We start from the raw sequence: 20,821 nt of genomic DNA, 5'->3' as shown, positions 1-20,821 counted from the left end.
CAGACAAAAGTGCCAACGTCCCCTAGAATGATGGGGAAAGGGCTAACTGTATCAACTTGATGGACTACTAGAGTCAAAAGAATAAAATGTAGTAATATCAGAAGGTTTATAGAATAACTTTTGGATGCAAAGAACACATTAAGATGACAGGTATGTAAAAATAACAGTATATAAACGTATAAAGTAACCAAAGAATCCTGGAGATGACAGAGTTATAAGCATAATATAAAGACAATGGGTTCGTTTGTTTTTAAATCGTTTTAGTGTTTTCTTCTTTTCACTTTCTTAGTAAAAACAATTACGGCAGGGTACTGTGTGGAATTTTTTTCTTTCTTGGTGAATTTCCTTTAATAAGAAAAAAAAAATTTCTTTCAAAAACCCTCATTTTCCAGGGCTTATGTTCCAGGATACAATCCCACAGCTCCAAGAATATGCTTTAAAGTTATGCTCTGAGCACCCCTGGGATACTGGGTTTCCTCTGTCAAATGCTGCTCACATTTTCTGGTTTCCCAGAGAAAAGCAGTATGAATAACTTGCACAGTCATCCACTTTGCAACCGTGCTCAGAGCAGCCAGTTCTGTTATGTCACAGTTTTGCTTACGTTATTACTTGTGACTGCATCCAAAAGCCCAACAAAAGCTGCGGGTCACTGAAGTGTGAAATGCCTGACAGTTTACCTTTTAAGGCCTGACTAAAAGGTTCAATGTGTAAAAAAATCCATGCAGAGTATAATTCTAAACAATTCAAATAATGTTATCAATTCCAAAGCTATGATTAAAAGGACCTGGAACAGTAAGATGCCCGAAGAAATGCACGACTGTGATGAATGGGGCATCTGGGCAGTTTCTACACAAAGAGAACAGAACAAATCTTTGTTCCATATATGGACTCTAATACGTGTGTCTTCAGGATACAACTCAGGTCACCTTAAGGACCACTAGACTACCTTGGGGAACCTTTAAAAGTTACACAACTCAGAGAAGCACCACTAAGATAAAGTTATTTGGTAGCAGAAAAAGTTTCCTAACATTCTTAGGTCCCGTAGCTTTAAAATACTACTTTAATGCCATTTTTCTTTTCCTTCTATAAACCTTGAGGCGGCAAAGATCAGCCTCCTGAGGAAGCAGGCAGCACAAGGGCTGTAGAGCCACCAAAAGGACCAGGGTGGAGGGCAGCCCGAGGCCAGCAGCAGCCCCGCCAGGGCGGTGGCCAGGCCTGCAAAGGCCAGGCTTTCTCCCCGGGAAGCAGAGAAGCCCTAGGAGACAGAAGACGGCGGCAATTAGGGATAAAGGAAAGCCATGAGGACGACCAGGCGGAGACAAGAGCAGTGAGGGGCGGCCCTGAGGAGAGCAGGCAGCAAAGAGGCGGTGGGGCGAAGGGGGCAGGGAGGAAGGATGGCACCCCAAGAGCCCCTGAGACTTCGAGACACCGGTCAGTGTGTGGTCCAGGGAGAACCCCAGGCCTGAAAACCCCTATCCTGGGAGGTGGGGCCTATACCCCAGGTGACTCTCAGCCGAGCAAGGTGCCCCAGGAGTGTCCCCGCGAGAGCGCTCCCCACAGGACAGCTCCTGAGGAGAGGCCACCAGGAGAGATGCCTTCAGGTCCCGTCCTCATCCTAACTTGCACTGTCTTCATGATCAAAGGTCTAGAGACAGTTGTCTACCTGGGTCTCCGTCTCCCTCCTCCACCTGTGTAACTGGGTGTCCGCTTCCCACCGTGCATGTGAAACTGCTCTTGAAAAAGAAAACTTCCCAGGCCTATCCTACTCTCTGCATCCATTCATCCATTCATTCAAAACTTTAGTGCCTGCCTACAATACGTACCTGGGGACGTACCTCAGTTTACCACCCAACGAATTTACACAGCAACACTCACTAAACCTCACTGTTCTTTATTAACAGACTCTATTCCCGAGAACTTTACTGGCTTCTCCCCTACCTTCTGGACGTTCTTCCTCGGCCAACTCTGTCAGGCCCTGTGCCCTACTGGAGATACAAAGATCGCTGTCTCAAGGAATTTGCAGTTCAAAGACAAAAGAATACAAATAATTACAATGTGATATGGTGGTTTCTATAATGAAGATAAGGACAAAGTGCACTGAGGATGCCAAAATCTGCCGGGGCAAGTTCAGAAGCTTCATGGTGGCTCAAACCGCAGCCTCATAGGAAACGGGTAGGCACTGGAGAGAAACACCCCAGGCAAAAGGTCTGCACGTGCAAGGCCACGGAGTCCTGAGAAGAACTGTAGTAACTTCTTTCCAATCTTATCACTAAACATACATGTTTGGGTGACTTCTCTCTCTCCCCCCAAACTGGAATTGATTTGCTCTAGCTTTACAGAAAAAAGACTAGAAAAAATGTATTTATACGTTATTTGTAGTTAAATCTGGTCAGTGGGATGAGTGATTATTTTATCCCTGTAATTTTCTACAGTAAGTATAAATTATGTTAAAATCTTAAAATATCATAAAGGCCAAAAAGAATCTTAAAGTACTTGGGTATTTCTGAGACTTACATTATAAGCTGGAAATAACAGAAACCGATACCAGCAAGAAGGCAGGAGGTTACAGTCAGGTTACAGAGAGCCTTAAATGCCATTCACGTTAAGAGTTTATATTCTATTCTACATGTAGCAAGGAAGCGGGAAAAAAATGGCACAGGGTAGTAACATGACAACATGTAAGTGGCAGAAAATCAGTGGGGTAGAGGATGAATGGCAAGACAGGAGCTACTGGACAGGTACAGAACTTCCTGCTGAGGTTTCAGAGTAACAATGGACAAGACAAATCAGAGATTAGGAGGGATCTGAGTGTTGCTTCGATAAGGAAGATGGTTGCTTAGATAAGTAGGGTGAGAGAAGAAGGGAATCATCACTTTCAAATGAAGAAGACAGAAGGAGAATGGAGTTAGGGGAGAAAATACTGATTTTGATTTAGAAATATGGAATGTGAAAGGCCTGTGTGAAATCTAGGAAAGATACAAACTGGGAAATTAAGACCTATGGGCCTAGCTTTCAGGAATTCAGGGTTAGAGATACATACCCAAGAGTTGTGGATGGCAATGAAATTATGAAGATGGTTGAGACTGTGAAGAAAAGAATACTAAGGAAGAGAGGAGAGCTGCAGGCAGACACGAAGCGAGTGATGCAGCCAGGCCCCCCTGGAGCAAAGAGGTGTGGAGCACAAGGGGCATATTCCCCTGAATAGAGGTGCAGCATCTTTCTCTAAGTCAGGGCAGGGGGTAAAAAGCTGAGCGAGTTCACGCATGACAGCTCACGTTTTTTCCGGAAATAGGAAGCAAGGACAAGTGCTGGGAGAAAAGGGGAGGGGGGAGTTGGGAGATTGAAGAAAATCAAGAAGATGCAACAGGATTATAGAGCAATGATGAGGGCCCAGCAGGTACCGGACACCCCAATCTACAAAGACGCATTTCTCACACTCATCTCACCTGAAACTACCTGTTAAGCGTCTGCCCTGACAGGTTCTAAGCTCCAAGAACACAGGACCCAGAAGTACTTGGCATAAAATCAATGCTCAAAAACTTTTGCTGAAATATGTTAAACTGTATGACATTTTTCTTGGACATTATTTAGAAGCCCAGGAAAGAAGAGTTTCTCAGAATTAGTTACTATGCAGACCCTCTTTAAATAGCAAACAGTTACTGTAGATACCCTAGGGATAACAATCTTCAGTTCGCTTAAGTATACGCAAGCCACCTTACAGCTACATGTAAAATGCCTCATGCTCCAGGCTCTTGTACACTACGAACCACAATTCATTTACACATACAAACAAACACAAACACAGGCACTGAAATAACATATATATATATACTCAGTTATAAGGTGGTCAACCAGATAATCCACATACTGGTTGCTTATTATTATAATTATTTGCACAAAAGCCCAAAATTTTTAGAATTCTTGTAAAAACACTCAAATCGCTGAGACTACCTCCCATGGGTCCTTAAACTCCAATTTGAAACTGCTGAATTAATTCCATTGTTTACAGAGCAAGTGCAGGAGGAGGAAGGGGTCAAAGCAGTGGCAGCGCTGACAAAACATCAACGAAGAGAAGAGGTCAAAGTCAAAGGCCTAGAGACCAGGGTGCAGATGACAGAAAGGGGCTAAAGAGCTGGGTGTAACATTTCAGGGGCAGGCAGTGTTGGGTAAAAGGTCTAGGTGAGGAGACAGCTATGGGAACTGGTTTAGCTGGGATCTGTTCCCAAAGCAGAGCCTGAGATAAAAGCATGTGTGCTAGCAGCTCACTTGGAAGGTGACCTGGGAACCAGAGAGGTGCTGAAGAGAGCAAACCAAGAAGAGAAAAGGCCGGGGTGCTTTAGCTACCACAGTGGGTGCCTGGGGGCTTGGTCTTACTGAGAAGTTCTGAGACGTGTATACAGTTCACCCCCTGAGAATCCATAGGTTCCATTGGCGGATTCAACCAATGACAGATGGAAAAAAAATTTTTTTTAATTCCAGAAAGTTCCAAAAAGCAAAACTTGAATGTGCCCTGCACAGGCAACTATTTACATAGTATTTACATTTTATTAGGTATTATAAGTCATCTAGAGGTGATTTAAAGCATATGTGAGGAAGTGCATAGGTTACATGCAAATACTACACCATCGTATAGAAGAGACCTGAGCCTCTGCGGATTTGGTCGGGGGTGGGGCAGACGGGGCGTGTCCTGGAACCAGTCCCCCTAGAATACCAGGGACAACTGCAGAAAGTGTGTCCAGAGGAGGACCACCGTGAAGACACACGTCTGTCAGCTCGAGTCCCCACAGGGAGAAGTTTGCCCCAAGGGCGTGAACTGCACCACACTTCCAAGAACAACAGTGTAGCAGCCCAGAAGGCTGCTGCCAGCTTCTCATCCTAGGGACAGACAGGCCTTGCTGGAGAAGCCCCAGGGGTTGAAAAGACAGAAGCACCTGAGGCAAGATGCAGTCACCCAGAGTGAGTCACAGAACCGCTCTGAGCAGCAGCGGCCGGACCCAGAGGCGGCCAGGAGGAAGTGAGGAGGACAGAAGAGGTTCCTAGTCCAGCGCTCAAAGCCACGGGAGTTGAAAGAGCAAGTGTTAGACCAGAATGTGAGAAGTATCACCTGCATGAGCTCCTGAGAGCCTCAATGATGGCAAGAACTGGGGAGGGGATTTAAGCCGGGTGATTCACGTACAGACATATACATATATTAAGACAAACACAAACAACCTCTGTTTAAAAGATTTAGTATTTAAGATGTATGTAACTCTTACCCATCTACTACAGATGTGTAGTAAGGCTGACCTGCCTTATGAACTGTCATCTTGTAGAAGTCAATTCTCCATGTCCTCTGTACCTAGCACAGTATCTTAATATTTAATAAATAAAGAATCTAAAGATAACTGCAGATAGTCTGAGGTTAAAAAAAAAAAAAAAAGTAAGCTTAACGAGGGCAAGCAGAGTGCTGTGCTGTGCCCACCACTGTTCGCTAAGGCGTAGCAGAGTTCAGAGTGTGGACTGTGGAGCCAGATGCTTGGACTGAAACCTCTGATCAACCCCTAACGAGGTAGGTGATACTGGAGAGTTATTTAATCTATGCCTCGGTTTCTTCATCTTTAAAATGGGCAAGGTAGTTCCTACCTTATAGGGGTTATGTGAAGTTTAAATGAGTTGTAAATATAAAGCACTTAAAACAGCATCTGGCACACTGTAAGCACTACCTAGATGGTACTTGTTATCATTATTACTACACATTACAGCTGGAGCTCAACAACTTGATTCAATAAAGAACTATGTTTTAAAAAGGAACAAAATTGGGTCATTTGTAGAGACATGGATGGACCTAGAGACTGTCATACAGAGTGAAGTAAGTCAGAAAGAGAAAAACAAAGAGCGTATATTAATGCACATATGTAGAATCTAGAAAAATGGTACAGATGAACCTGTGTGCAAGGCAGAAATAGACACACAGACGTAGAGAACAAACGTGTGGACACCAAGTGGGGAAAGGGGGGGTGGGATGGACTGGGAGATTGGGATTGACATATATACACTAATATGTATAAAATAGATAACTAACAGGAACCTGCTGTACAGCGCAGGGAACTCCACTTCGCTGTACAGTAGAAACTAACACAACACTGTAAAACAGCTATACCCCAATTAATAAAAAAAAAAAAAGTAACCATGTTTGAATGTTTTGCTTTTTTTTCAATCATAATTATAACCAAAAACTCTGAATTGACCCATGTTAGGTGAAACACAAGATATGGAAGAAAGGATAAAGTGTAAGGGTTAGAAAGAACACAACTGCGAACAATAGATTAAGGTTGATTTTTATAGCCACTCAAATATTATTTTGATATGACATCAAAACCTTATATTGTATATAATAAGATTTAATCAGATGCTAATTATTATATTAATTAGATAATAATTATTATGTTAAGTATAATTAGATAATTATTTTAGGTTCCACATTTAAGTAGGATTATTCTACTTTCTAACAATTATATTTAGAACAAATTGCATGTAAAACAATAAAAGCAGCAAAACCTCAGTGCTTTTTATTACTACATTAGATAAAGCACAGATATTTCTGAATGTTAGTATCACGAATCACCTTAAAAAAAGATCAGGGTGGAGGATAACATACCTAATACAAATAGAAATAGGGAAGAATGACTTGAGGCTTCTTCTGTCATGGGGAAGCAAATCTAGAAGAGGCTAAAAGAAAGAAGGAAACTGCCCTGAAAAGATATAGGAGAAACTTGGATCAGAAGCTTGTACCAGTTTGGTTCACTGAGGGACTGCTGCCCGCTGAGGACTACTTAAACAGGAGATCTGCTCATTCAGAAGAGGCCGGACGAGGCGCACCAGGCGCAGACAAGAGTAATACAGTAACTGAGGTTTTCATGATTTAAGGTAATTTGTAACAGAAAGTTATCTTACTTTTATTCCGACACCTTCAAATGACTATAATGATGACAATAATAAAAATAATAACAGCTAACTATCTTCTCTAAGTAGCTCTACAAGGTTGGGAATGATATTACCTTTGTTTTATATATGAGGAAACCAAACCACAGAGAGGTTAAATAACTTCTCCAAAGTTGCACTGAAACCAGACCATCTGAATTCTGAAGCTATGACCTGACTTTGGGCTCCATTAAACTACAATTTTTTGAAGGCCTACTCAGTCACTATTTTAAAGATAAAAGAACATCCTTTCTACTGTTAGAACTGACTCAGAGCACAGAAATGGAAAGGACTTAAAATGTCCTGTGAGTTTATTTCTTAGTCCTTCAAAGTGACTGGAGGCCAACAAAAGTATTTTAATTGTCAAATTTCATGAGTATACCCACAAGTTATGGTCTCATTCCTACAAAAGCATTTCATCCTAATATCATTTCTTACTATGCTTAATTTTATCTAAAGGGTCATAATTCATCCCTTGAACAGTAAATAATGTTAAACACCTCCCCGAAACAATCTCCTTTTAGTGGTTAACAACCTCAAATGTGTGCAATTGTTCCCCTTGTCAAAAACTGTACATAATTATTTTTATCTCCACTGTAAGCTCATCTTTATTCATCAAGGTTAAATGTGGTTTTATGAGCTGTTCAAACTTTTAAATACACACTTATTACCTATTAATGTTTTTAACAATGTGACAAATCACGCATTTGGCATTTCTTTTTACATTTGCAGATAAAATCTTCAGAAATTTTATAAGTACTTTATTTGTAGAAATTAAACAATTACACTTGAGAGAAAAATTACTTTTAAAAAAATGTGGTGAGTTACATTTACTTCAAGTTTTAAAATTAGGTGCCCAGAAGCCAACTATGCCCAAAAGGTCATAGGACAAAAGGAAGTCATCCATAAAAGATTTATCCCTACAAAATCTTTGCACAAGAACAGATTTTTATTCAATACAACTAATTAAATTCAAGTCAATAAATACCTATTGCATAGCTACCAGGTACCAGACACACAGATGACAAAGCTGGGAACCCAGGAGTATTCGAAAGCCCAAGCTTTCAATATAAGTAGGTTTCTAATAAGAAAGGTTAAGGGTTCTCACCAGTCAAATACTCTCTTCCAGAGAACAGAATATGCTTCCTTTTTTATATCCTAACATCTTAAATCCTTTCACCTTACTGGTGAAAAAGATTCAGATACCTATACTGAGATATATTATAAGCCTCTCCTAAAAATATAATAAGGTTGGATTCATCTCAAGTCTGTACCACCATCACTATTTTCTGTATCTGCTTTTAAAAGGAAGAAAATAAATAGTCCAATAATAGATTAATATCTACAAATCAACACAGTCCAGAAAAGGAACACGGAGCCAAGCTGAAAGCCTCAGGGAATTACCGTGCAGTTCATTCTGCTTCTCCCCACACAGAGCAAGCAGATGGGAGAATGTAAACGGAAGGAACTCTGAGAGCCTGCTCTTCTCTGTGCCATCAAATTTGAGAGTGAGAGCTTGGGGATGAATTCCTCCAGGGCAAGAGCACCTTTTCCCCTTGCAGGAAGAACAATTAAAACTAAACATTTTCCCCCTCTCTGGCAGGAAGAGGTGCGTGGTAGTGACCATGGAGGTGCTTATGGCCCAAGTAATAAGCTAGAATTAGTGATTAACAAAACTTAGCAGAAAAGATGAAAGGGGGAAAAGAGAGGGAACAGGAAAGAGAGGAGGTTGAGTACTCCAAGGCAAAGACACAACACCCCCTTTGAAGTCCTTTTCCACCCACTGTGGTCGATAAATAGTAGTCTGAAGTAGAAAACTTTCTAAAATTCACTACTCCCACCCAGAAGAAAAAAAAGCTTTTTTTGAGCACTGACCCCTTCTTGCCCAAAGGTAGTAACAGCCTGAGTTGAGTTCCAACAACAAAGGTTCAACTGCTCCAAAGCCACAGGCTTACAAAAAAATTTGAAACCTGAGAACAGGGCTAATATTTTAATTACAGAGTAACGGACAGAACAAAATTCATCATTAGTGACTACTCTACCCACCTTCTCCAGGAAAATGAGAACATAGAAGATCAATCATCACCACCCACCACACACTGCAACGGAAAGATAAAGAATGGACATACTTCTAGTGGGCAAATAAAAAGCCTCAAAGATAAAGAAGCTGGAAGTGGGGAGAAATAAGGGCACGGAACTGAACATCTAAGAAAAATTTCTACAGCAGAAAAAGTGGAAAGAAAATGAAGAATCTTCTCTAAAAAAAAAGGAGAATGAACTCATTATGCTCTTCAAGGAATTTAGAAAATCTCAAATAGATTTAATAGCAATCAGAAACAGTAAAACCACAAAACTAGAGGAAAAGTATAAATTTAAGTTGAAATCCTCTATACAACTCAGACACATGAGGAACAGAATCAACATGACAGGAAGAGCAGGCTTGACCACAGGGAATTCAAAATAAGTCAAGGCAATTAGAAACATTATGATACAGCTAATAGTGATCCAATAAGTAGATAACTGGTATACCACCACCACCACCTCCCCTATCAAAAAGGTTATAGCCTTTACATGAGGACAAAAAAAAAATGAATTAAGCATTAAATTCCAAAAACTGGTGAAGGGGCACAAAATAAACTCAAAGACTGCAAAAGGACTTAAAATACAAGCAAAAAATAAACACTTTAAACAAAGCTATTAAGGCATAATATTAAGGGCTGATCCAAAATGAGCATGAAAAGTTGCCTGAACTTAATTCTTCCGAGATCCTCCTTCCACTCAACAGATATTACTCAGCAATTGATACATTTCAAACCAGACTAGTGAGCTGTTCCTTCTTTACACTTGGCTATGTCTATAGATTTTGCCTTTCCCTGTGAAGGGAAAAGAAGCGTAAGTTAGCAACTGCTTTGGTTGAGAAATTTTACTTTGGGGCAAGTTTACAAAGGTAACTATGAATGGAACTAGCAAAAAAAAGTTTACCATCTTAATTAATGGTATCAAAAAGCACTTAAAAGCAAGATTTGTTCCACATAATTTCAATTAAGAAGAATTGTAAGTTATGTTTCCTTGTGTAATTTTATCTACTTTCTAGGTAGATCACTCCAAAATTCTTACTTGATCCAAACTTTAATAAATTTTGACCATATCTTTTGTCACATCTCTTCTCTGCCCTGTACTGGATTGAAACAAACATAGTGCTGAATATATTTTAAATACATACCTATATATATAGAGAGAGAGAGAGAGAGAAAATGTTTTAAAGCCTAACTAAATATAGGTAGAAATCAATTAATTTCTCACTTTCCTCAGCACTAAGATGGGAATAATGTCTACCTCAGAACTACTGCAAGGATAAAATATTACCATGAATGTAACACAAATATCTTTACAGTGACCTACAGATTACAGCTTACTTGATTACTGCTTCAACTTATTCACTGACTTCTAAACATAAGAACCTGAGTGACTACATAATTAATGGTTCGAAATCCTTTTAAACCATGCTTCTTTAGTAAGCACAAATCCACTCCCTATTGTGTTCCTGTTGTCCTTTCCTAAAATAACATAATACTAAATGCAACTTTTAAAACTACAATCTCTACCTCCAACAATCAGATATGACCCACCATCACGCCTTCTAAGAAGCAAAAAAATTACTATCTGAAATAAATAATGAACTATAAAATATTGGAGAAGTAATTACTCATAATTTCACAAAGACTACGAAAGCTTAAGTTATTTACAGATTCATTCAATAAACATTTATACATGGAAATGTGACCTCCATACATCAAATGGTACACAATTTTTCATGTAAATGCTTTCCTCATCACTCCACTGAAACTACATTCCCTACAACAAAATAAAATATTAATTTTTCTTCTACCTTTCTGAAATTTTTTTGGCCTTCATTGGCTCTTAATCTCTTCACCAACCACCATAAGCGAATTAACTACTCCTTTTTTTGTCCCAAAAGATATTCTTGATAGTGTCTAGCACAGTAAATGACAAACCTTCAGTGACGCTCAATAACACAGTGTTGTTTTAATTCAAATTTCTATTATAACTAATTGTAATCATGTCTGTGAACCACACCAGACTAGAGCTGGAGGGCAAGAATCCAGGCCTTCATTTTATACAGCCTTCATTTTATGTATATATATTTATACTATAAATGCATATATACTTATATATGTATGATTATATATCAAAGCAGTCAAACAATATTTATTTGCTAAATTAGACTGTATTCTCCCTTCTAACTATACCGTCTTTTGTCTTTTCCTCAAAATCTATTAGAGAATATTACCTGGTACAGTACCTTGTGTAAAACATTCTGTGGTATTTGCTATGTTTCCCTAGATTGAACACAACTTGTCCCAACTAGATAGTATCCTCAACAGCAAGGTGCACGTCAACTTCTTGATCTACATCCACTCAGCACTGCACTGCTCAGGCAAGTGGCACTCAGTACACTGATGGATTAAAATGTCATGGACGGGACTTCCCTGATGGCACAGTGGTTAAGAATCCATCTGCCAATGCAGGGGACACGGGTTCGAGCCCCGGTCTGGGAAGATCCCACATGCAATGCAGCAACTAAGCCCGTGCGCCACAACTACTGAGCCTGCACTCCAGAGCCCGCGAGCCACAACTACTGAGCCCGCGCTCTGCAACAAGAGAAGCCACCACGGTGAGAAGCCCGCGCACTGTAACGAAGAGTAGCCCTAGCTCGCTGCAACTAGGGAAAGCCTGCGCGCAGCAACGAAGACCCAACGCAGCCAAAAATAAATAAATAAATTTATTTAAAAAAAAAAAAAAAAAAAGGCATGGACAACAGAGCTGCATCCGGACAGAGAGCTAACAGTAACCCACTTGGCTCGCCAGCACTGGCAGCCTTCTCAAAGCCACGACTTGGCACAGCACCTATCCTCTGGGGTGAGGGCAGGAGAGGATGGCTGCCCACGGGAGAGGGAAGACCTGCACTCCGCAGGGCCAGGTCACGCGACAGCTGGCCTTCAGCTCTTCGGGGACGGAGAGAGAGAAACCAAAAGACCACTTTATGGTGCAGATGCAGAAACCAAAGCCCTTTCCAGGTGAGGTGTTCCAACAATTGTCCCAGAGAAGTTCAGGCCCAGCCTGCCCAAAGCCCAAGTTCCCCAATCAAGAAGCCTTTGCTACATCCAACTGCTTACCTAATAATGCTTCTCTCTTCACCTCAAACATGCCCATCACAGGAAATCCCTGAAAATATCCAGGTCACTCACTTAGCTATCATAGGAAGGAATCAGAAATTCAAACAAATTGGGGAAGGAAAATGCTTTTCTAGATTCCTTTTCCTCCACCCGGCCCTTGACTGTGAAAGTGTTCCCAGGGCCTCTCCGCGGCCCCTTTTCACTCTACACGCTCTCCAGTATTTTCATCTGCAGCCTAGAGCGTCAACTAGTACTTACAGACTAGGAATTCCCCAGTCTCAGTCTCCCAGCCCGACTGCTGGTTTTGAGCTTGCAATGGGCATATTCCACTACACCCCAGCTGTCTCAGTAGGATGAGTTCAGCACTCCCCTCCCTCCAGGCGACCAGCACCACCTCCTGCTGGTCACGCTGCCTGCCTCGGCCGAGCGCACCTCTTAAGCAGAGACGTGGGCCACTTCAGTTCCTTTCTCCTCTCTTACCTCAGACACCAGGTCTGACCCGTCCTCCCTCCGAAATAAGTAGTCCTCGTAGCCCCACCCAAGGCATCCCCACACCAAGGATCTCCAAAGCTTTTTAATACTCACCTTTATTATTAAAAAAAAAAACCCTGAGCATACATGTACTCCAAAATATGTATTTACTTATAAATTAAAATACATGTACTTCTACAGCAATACAGTAGATGTTATAAACCATAATAAAAATTTAAACTTTAAAATATGAGATTAAAAATATATATAAAATTAAGTCTGATATTTTCTTCCTACACTCCAGTGAGTTATTTTATACATCCCTGGGGTCCAGGAAACTGTACTTTGGAGACTGTTTACTGAGATTAGTCCTATAATTGTGTGTTTACACATGTATGTACTATGTATATTTGAAGCAGTTTTTCACTCACATACACACATTTCATGATGAGATGATATACACACGCTTTAGCATACTGCTAAATATAGCTAACCTTAACCTTATCTTCCAAAGCCACAAACCAAAAACAAAGCTTAGAGGTTTTTTTAAAAAATTATTTTATAAATAAAACTTAACTCTGTAAAAGTCTCATCATTAGCCCTCTTTAAAAAGATGAGAAATTTACAGAGTATAGTTTAGCTCCTTTTGCGTACAGCTCCTGAACAAGAGATACCACATTTTTTTCACCCATCTACTGACATATTCGAAGGCTGCTAATGTTCTGGGGGTTTCATGGACTGCACCTCCTGTAACCTAGATACATACAATTTTTTCAGTTTTCTACAGCTATAGATACTGCTATCATTTCAGGGTTCTGAAGACTAATGTACTCTTCCCTACTCATACTCCTATAAGCCCACCCTCCGGACCCCGACTCCCACCTCTGCAATAGCAATATAAAAGGACAAAAATCCCACAACATATAACCAGTCAGAATAGACCTGCTAACACAACAAAAGATATTTACATATTTGCACAATATGATCTTCTAGAATTCTACGGACAACCTGACAGATCCTAACTCTCCATGCAGAGTGGGGAAATCAGTCCACATGAATCCTCTCAGATACTAATTCAGCTTGTTACACGTTCAGAAATGTCAATTCTCAGAACTCCAAAGTTCTGAAACTTTTACCAGTTAGATGTTTCATCTCATCACTCCAGCAGAGTAGTTAAGAACAAACCAGTGCACTTACAAAATGATTTAAAAAAAATATATTTTCTTCAGATAGAATATATTACCCCCAACGCTGTAAGCCACAATTTATTTGGCAAGAAGCCAAGCAATGAAGCTATTAAGCGGCAAGCATTCCATGAAAACTAGCACCACCTGAAACTGTTAATTTTCACTATTTTATAAAGTAACCAGATGTCCCCAGTTTCTCCAGGATTTAGGGATTTATCGACCCCAATACAGAACTACATGGTCATTCAGTGATGCTAATTTGGGGCAGCTCTTAATTATACTGACCAGAAAGTTGAGGAGAAAGCCACCTAAATCCAGTGATTTTCAATATTGCTGATTCTATACTTTGCACACACAGAATATTGAGAAAATAATCTTAATAGAGAACTTAACATTCTTTTAAAAAGAATCGACATTACAAAAACTTAAACTTTTAGGTCTGTGAAGTCAACATACATGACTTAATTTGGAGTTTCTTTGCTTTCTATTCACAGGAGTAAAGTATTAACCACATCCCGTCTTCTTAACTAGGGAATGAATTTTAGGGTGAGTAAAATGGCTTTCTCCTCAAACGCCTGTAACCAAAATATTGATTTGTTTCATGTGTTTTCTATTTATCAGTTAATCATCTTCAGTCCCTCATTTATTATTAATCAATGAACTAACATTATTTTCAAATAGAACATTTTAGTGGGACTCTTTAAGTAAGCCGTGACCCCGTGGGCCTAGATGTTCACAAATCTAGAATAGGTAACTTGCAACTAAAATCCCTTAATCATTTCTAAAGTGGTCTATTACACAACCTACTGTAAAGGCTGAATGTAGTTTAAGATGCCTAATCAAAATTCAATTAGCATTTATTATTTTTGTACAATCAAAACAACAATAAAAAATAATCCAGTAATTCTACCCACCTATTTCTGTGGAACGCAGATCCAAAGAAACCTTACTAATAACATTACCAATCACATGCTGAGACTTTCTAAAAAAATCTTTTTAATACACCAAGAAGGAAAGAAAAAGTTAATATTTATTGAGGATCTACTCTAGGTGTCTTCCATTTTACATTTGCTTTTCACTACACCGTACTTTTGCAAAGTTACTTGTGGTTCAAACATCGGTTGCTAGACCCCATGGGTTGTCGTCATACAGCTGGATGACCACCTACGCTCCCTGTGCCTCAGTTTCTTCATTTGTAAAATAGGGATAAAAACGGCACCTACCTCGTTGGACCGGTTCCGGGATTAAATGAGAAAATAAAGGTAAAGTGCGTAGAGCTAAGCTTGGCCCTTACTGTCGTTATTAAAACAATTACTAGTTTTATTATTAGTGTAGGTATTTTTCCCATTTTACAGATGGGGAATTGGAACCTTAAAAAGCGTAATTTACTAGCGCTAGGTTTTGACTCAAAAGCACAAATCTGATGAAACAAAAATTGCTCAGGCATTAAATACTGGCATTCTTAAAAATACAACTTGTTCTGAAGCATAAGGAACGGCACGAATCAGGCACAGGGCGGGCATTAGCCCTGGACACCGCCGCGGCGTCTACACCCAGCATTAGGGGAAAGGGCCCACAGGACGCGCCGACCCCGCGCCCCGTTTCCCGGCGGCTCAGCGACGCCCCAAGCTCAAGACTGGAGCCGAGGGTGAGTGGTCCCCGCGTGGAGGCCCGGCAGCCGGCGGCTCGGGGCAGCCAGGGTCGAGGCCGCTCCCCGGACGCCGGCCTGCGGAGGCCCGTCCGCGCCTAGCCCGCGGGGTCGTGCCCATGGCCGGCGTCCGAGCGGGGGGTCCCGGCCCCGGGCCTCCGCGACCGCGGCTCGGCGGGGCAGCGCCCGGGCAGGCCAGCGCCCTCCGACGCCCCCCGGCCGGGAAGGTCCGGGAGCGGGCGCGGCCCGACTTCCTCCCCCGCCCGACGACTGGAATCCGCCCCGAGGCCGCGGCCCCCACGCCTGCCCCGCGGCCCTGGCCCGTCCGCGCACCGAGCACGCCGCCCGCCCGGGCCCACCTTCTCCCGCGGCGTCCGGCCTCCGCGGTCGGCTCGGCCTGTGCTCCGCGGCTGCCGCTCGGCCTGTCCCCAGGGCTGGCTTGGCCTCCCGGGCTCGGGATCGGGCGCGGCGGCGGCGGCTCCGCCTCCTCCTCTCGGGCGGGAGGAGGAGACTCAGCGGCGTGGGGCCGCCTCCCGGCAGGAAACGACCCCCGCGGCACCGCCTCCCAGGCGCGGCGATCCCGCTCCTCAGGCCGCCGCCGCCGCCCTCTCCCTCCGGAAGCGCATTCCTCCCGGGCCGCGTCAGCCGCGCCCGTTGGGGGAGGGGCGGTGCGGGACCGGGGGAGGGGCGGGGGGCCCCCGGGACAAAGGAGCGGCCGGGTCGGGCGACAGACTCCGCCGCGGCCTTCGCGGTGCCTCAGTTTCCTCTGCTGCCAGGAGAGGGAGGGTTTGCGCGGTCCTGCGCACCTTAATATCCTCCCGTGAGGGAATTCCGGAGCCTCCTTCTCGGCCTGTCTTAGGTGCTGCTTCCCCAAAGCCGCACGTGTGTCCGGCCCGCGGTCCGTCCGGCTGGCCCAGGACTGCCCGGTTTTGAACCCTGGAAGCCCTGCCTCTGGGGAGCCGCCTCAGTCCCCGACAAATCGAGACACTTAGTCACTCACCTTGCAAGGCTTCGTGGGACCAAAAACGTTTCCCTTTTGGAAGGGAAGTGGCTAAAGCCGGTATTATTTTTCTGGCGTGAGGATTTGCTTGACTTATGTCTTTGAGAAAGGGGAAGACTCGGGGAGGAGGTGGGTGCCAGGAAAGATGGAGATGAGGAAAGTTTTAGAGAAAAACTGGTGAGTTGGGGAGCAGCTTTTGTTAGGTTAATGGGGAGGTCCATGTATGGGGAACAGGGATGAGAGGGAAAAGTTTCATCCTCGATACGGTTTCTGTTCATCCTCACTTTTCTGAGTAGGTGGACAGGGGGCTGGAGAAGGCACATTGAAGAGAAGTGAAACATTTCACTATGAGCATGGCTGGGCGCATTTTGATAAGAGGATTGAAACTTGTGCCAACCGGCATCATACTGAAACCCGGTAACTCAGAATATGCTGCTGGCAGGCTGCCATTCTGTTAGCAGAAAATGTGTGTTGCCACGTGGTGAGCTGTAGCACCCTGTTGGGCACAGAACTCGAATTATTAGATTTGTGAAACTGGTGTTTCATTTGGGGGAGATTAGAAGCCGCGATGCCCATTTGGCTGCCAATCTTAAATAAGAGAAAACAAAACAATCCCATCTATGGAAATTTTGCCCGTTGCTCGCCAGCAAAATCGAATCTATTGGTTAGATAATCTCTGGAAACCTCTAAAGAAATGAGAATGATTTTTCCCACTTAATGGATGACCAAACCTAAGAGACTAAATGATGTTTCCTTATTTGTGGAATCTAAAAAAGGATACAGATGAAGTTACTTACAAAACAGAAACAGACTCACAGACATAGAAAACAATCCCATGGTTACCAAAGGGGAATGGGGGTAGGATAAATTAGGAGTTTGGGATGAACATATACACACTACTATATATAAAACATAAACAACAAGGACCTACTGTATAGCACAGGGAACTATATTCAATAACTTATAAGAACGTATAATGGAAAAGAATCTGAAAATATGTATACAATATATATCATAAATATTATATATATAACCGAATCATTTTTCTGTACACCTGAAACTAACACAACATTGTAGATCAACTATACTTTAAAAAAATAAACAAATAAATAATGTTTCTATATTAATAACCCAGTGGTGCGGCTGCCATCAGACCTCAACATTCTTGAATTTAAAGATAGTGGTTGTACCACTTCAAAATTGATCAGAACTGGCCTGGTCTCAGCATAGATTACAGTTCTAAAGGTAAAGCGTAATTTATCCATGCTTGATTTGCACTACATTTCCCAGTACTTTCATCCCTATGTGATTTGCCACAAGAACATTATGAGGTTCACATTTGCACAACACTAAGCTAAATTAGTTCAAAGGCAGTGTAATCATCTTTTTAATCCCAGTGTCAAACACTGTTACAGGTCACACAATAGGGGCTCAGCTAATATTTGATAAATGAATAAATGGGTCCTTTTGCTCCCCTGGGACCACATCAGAACATTTGGCTAAACTAAAGTGTGAGCAGCAATTTATGTACAGAAGTCATGAGCTTTGAGGAAACAAGAAATTAAAGAAACATGTCAGGAATATGACTCCACTTGTTTTTAATCACATGATTATGGAATACAGAATTGGGAGTGGGAGTGAGTCAATGTTGACTCAGGAGTGGAATGCTGTCTTTCTCTTGTAGTTTGAACACTTTTGGGACTCAGCCTGTCAAATATTATCCTGTCCAGTAAGCCACAAATCATCCCATGATAACTTGAAGCCTTTTCAATCTTTTGAGAGTGGAAAAGCCTCTAAACAGTGTAACATTTTACAGGCAAATATATTAGTACACATTCATTTATAAATGATTTTCCAATTGCAATAATCATATCACTTGGGCAAGACTCCATGGGGTTAGAGCAAAGGGTGAATACCTGCATTGTGAGAATAGGAGTATGCCCAAGACAAAAATGTTTTGGTCTTGACCGTTGGCTGGCACATTATGGCTCAACCCATATCAGATCAGTTTTAAATAAACAGTGTGGGGACTTCCCTGGTGGCGCAGTGGTTAAGAATCCACCTGCCAATGCAGGGGACATGGGTTCCAGCCCTGGTCCAGGAAGATCCCACATGCCACGGAGCAACTAAGCCCATGTGCCGCAACTACTGAGCCCCCATGCTGCAACTACTGAAGCCTGCGCGCCTACAGCCTGTGCTCCGCAACAAGAGAAGCCACCACAATGGGAAGCCTGCACACTGCAACGAACAGTAGCCCCCACTCGCCACAACTAGAGAAAGCCCGTGTGCTGCAACGAAGACCCAATGCAGCCAAAAATAATAAATAAATAAATTTATTTAAAAAAAAAAAAGCAGTGTGACTTTGTGTCCCAGTATGCCCAGATAACCCCAGTTTGTCTGTTGCCCAAGCATAATTATTAATAGCACCCCTTTTCATTCTCAAAAGTACATCCTGTTACAGATGATAGATTGTACCATCACCCTATAAATAAGAGTGTCCAGACAACGAGGGAAAAAATAACTAATTTAGCAATTCAAAGGGGATGCATAGGGACACATTGCAAATCAGATCCCAGATTTATAGGTGAAGACCAATTCCAACACTGATCATCAGGAAAAAAATTGTGTGGGGATAAGTGAAATGAATTAGGCAGTTCCTATGTGATAAAGATGCCCTACCAGAAGATTTAATGAAAGAAAACCCTAGAAAGTAGCTTGGCTGATCAACAGACTTGGGTTTTAAATACCATTGTAAAAGTGTGTGATGGCTTCCGGAGCAGATTGATTGCCAGTGGCTAGGTGAGTCTTCAGCTGCTTTTCTAAGAAATGTTCCTACACAGTGATCTGGATATATTTTTCTCATCTGCCACCTTCTTTAAACTAAAAAAAGAAAAAGATGAGCCCATAATGTTAGAAGGAATAGAAGTCTCTGATAATTCCCTATAATACGTATGTGGATGTGCTTCTGAATCATAAATAACTTCATTCCTTTACCTAAGACACTAAACTCTCCCTATTACAATGTGAATCTGTGTGCCCTAGCTTAAAAAAAAAAATAGCCCTGGGATTATTAACATTTTGAAAACCAAGGAATGTTGAGACAGTCCTCCAGTTCCTCCTTTTTCTGTCTCCAAGTATACAAATAACATACAAATAATCAAATATTGCAAAGAAACTGGAAGTTCACTTATTGTGCAACTTAATATTTTTGTCCGTCAAGCTTTGACTGAGTGAACGCTGCTCAATACCCTGTTACAACTGCCAGAGGAACCATGAGTTTGCCACAAGGTCATCAGCAACTGCGTATGTACGGTATGTGGCAGTGTACTGGACTAGCCCATCCTGAGGCTTTAGTTAGTGCTTTATTCCTCTGCTTATTTAAAAGTAAGCTGGAAAAGTGTCAGAACAGTCTGCCCTTCTAGCTTAGGGCTAGCCACTGAGTCTTTTCCTTTTCTAGACAGTTCACGGTTGCTGGATTATGGATCTGAATATGGGCCACGTATGAGTAAGGCTGCCTCAACTGTTCAGCTTCCTGTTTTCCATATATAGCGTGCCCATTTTTTTCTTGCTCAGTCCATGGAGTATTGCCTCCACTGGGTGTGAGCACTCCCTGCCAGCTTTCAGAGGCTGAACATTTTTAAGAGCCCAGAGGGAACAGTGTTTTTAGGCAGCTCTTTTCAGACACTGAGTTTCTTCAGCTGGAGAAGGGAATGTGCCTTCCCAAATAAGAATGAAGAATATGCCAAATGTAAGCAGTTGAATAGTGCTGGAGGTATTTTTAGGAACTGGGGTCACTCAGTACAGGAAATGATGGTGCTACCAGCAACTTATGGCTAGAGACTATAAAACAACATTATTTCTCTCCTCGTTTAAATACTTTTGAGTATCTTGAGAAAATTTGGCAATTTGAATTAGGAGCAGCTGGATTTGGGGCCAGATTCATCAGGGAGTGGGACGAGTAGGTTAGCTGACAGGTGTGTTTGTTTGGTAAGTGATACAGCCCTCCTCCCCCAAATTAACCCCCATAACATTTTAGAGAGAGTTCTTGCCGTGTGCCTGTGTATGGGAAACAATGAATCCATGGCCCCCCAAAACTATAGACACAATTTCACTTAAACACATAGATCTGCATTTTTGCAGATAATTCTGGTTTTCATGGGATCTTAATCCCAAAACATTAAAAATCACTATTTTAAACACAGTCCCTTTTATAGACCAGGAGCCTAAACACATTTTTTGTTGTTGTGGGCTTGGAATCTTGACTTGTGTACTAATTAATCTTATCTAAAACAATTTTTTTAAACATCAGATACACCTCCAAATATTTTGCAATAATAAGATTTTCCCTGCAGTGTTA

At 42.0% G+C, this 20,821-nt stretch overlaps 1 protein-coding gene across 4 annotated transcripts in view; it reads right to left on the bottom strand.

Moving 5' to 3' along the window:
* ITGB1 (integrin subunit beta 1) overlaps positions 1-16,464 on the bottom strand; it is a 42,891-nt gene extending 26,427 nt beyond the window's left edge. The window contains exon 1 of one of the 4 annotated variants that reach the window (XM_082449719.1): positions 16,271-16,464. The gene's annotated coding sequence lies outside the window, so the exon portion shown is untranslated. Of the gene's footprint in view, positions 1-15,823; positions 15,999-16,270 lie in introns of those variants that run through there. The other 3 variants (XM_082449717.1, XM_082449716.1, XM_082449718.1) reach the window with 3 other exon arrangements.
* Positions 16,465-20,821: the final 4,357 nt, after the last annotated feature.

The sequence above is a fragment of the Balaenoptera physalus genome, assembly GCF_965194825.1.
Source record: "Balaenoptera physalus genome assembly, chromosome: 2".
NCBI classification, from domain to species: Eukaryota; Metazoa; Chordata; class Mammalia; order Artiodactyla; family Balaenopteridae; genus Balaenoptera; species Balaenoptera physalus.
This window is presented reverse-complemented; position numbering and strand designations above follow the sequence as displayed.